Source organism: Citrus clementina, unplaced genomic scaffold, assembly GCF_000493195.1.
Source record: "Citrus clementina cultivar Clemenules unplaced genomic scaffold, Citrus_clementina_v1.0 scaffold_7, whole genome shotgun sequence".
In the NCBI taxonomy this organism is placed as follows: Eukaryota; Viridiplantae; Streptophyta; class Magnoliopsida; order Sapindales; family Rutaceae; genus Citrus; species Citrus x clementina.
Genome location: NW_006262075.1, coordinates 11,898,467 through 11,899,986, shown reverse-complemented (window position 1 = coordinate 11,899,986; position 1,520 = coordinate 11,898,467).

Here is a 1,520-nt window from a genome sequence, read left to right as displayed (position 1 = left end):
CGTATGTGGAACAAAGAACATTCATGGTCACCCAAGAGCTACATCCAAGGGACGGTATATGTTTTTTTTTTTTAAATGTTCTAGACTAATTACAGTAAAACATCTATATACTAATATTCTATACAAGATAACTTTATGTACTCATAAAAAATTTTGGTCCTAATAAACTCCCCGTTGTAATAAGTTCTAAATTGTTATAGGTCCCATCTTAAGAAACTTACATTCACATAGTAATAATTATCTATATACTGTAAAAAAAATTAAAGGATTCAAATGGAATAAAATATTTTTTAATGTTGTTTGGGACAATAATTTATTCTTAATTTACAGTTGTTACTAAATAATTGTAAAGTATTTTTAGAATTTAATTGAGAGAAAATATTAAAGATAATGCAACTTGTGGACTTAGACTTTACATATTCCTAACATTATATAAATATAAATTATCATTTTATTTAACATGCTCCATTAATTAATTATTAAATATAGTGCACACTTAACCTTTATATCACTTGTACTAATTAAGTCAGAATATAATTTTTATAACTACACTTCTATTAGCTCTTCAGGTTAATAAAATTAGGCTGCATTTAATATAGCTTTTCAAATAAAACGTATTTAAGTTAGTTTAGTCTCAACATTATGATAATAGAGATTTAGTGTAATAGGAAGTATGTTAGTCTTTTTCTTTGCAAACATTCTAAATTACTTAATTTCTCCAATTTTCAGAGTCAAATTTGCAAAAAGTAGTCTGCAGCCTAAACTGTGTGTAGTGATTTTTTTTTAATATTAATTCATGCACTGAAATTCGATTCAAGACCCAAATTTTAAAATGACTACTTCTTACAATTGGAATTAGACCATAAAAAAGATAACGAAAAACATTCTTTTGATAAAAGTTCTAAAATTTGAATTAACGACTTCGATGAACAGAAATTGACCCGGAAGATAACAATAACTCTGAATAATAACCCATTGTAATCACCAAAACCTATTCTGAAAAATAATAAAAGAAGAATTAAAAAAAGACTAGACAATAGAGATATTCGATTCTTGACTACTTTATACTCGCCTTTAATAAGACAGTCTAATCGTCTAATGCACTGCTATTTAAATATTTGAACATTAATTTGTTGTTTAATAAACGATTCCACTTTAAAAGAATCCAACTGGTTGTTTGCTTTTGTGGATCTTACTCCTTTGTGGAATATTACGATTTGCTTTAAAAGAATCGAATATCTCTATTGTCTAGTCTTTTTTTAATTCTTCTTTTATTATTTTTCAGAATATTACTAGTCTATTAAATATATTTAATTTATTTAATAGACTAGTAATATTAAAATATTTTTTAGTATTTCAAATAATTTCAAAAATATTATTATTAATTTATCTTAAATAAATCTTTGGATTAAATAGAATTTTAAATTAACAAAATATATCTCATGTATTAAAAAATGTTATAGTTATTTTATATAATATTCAAAATACTTTTAAATTTTTTATATATTATTTTAATAGTA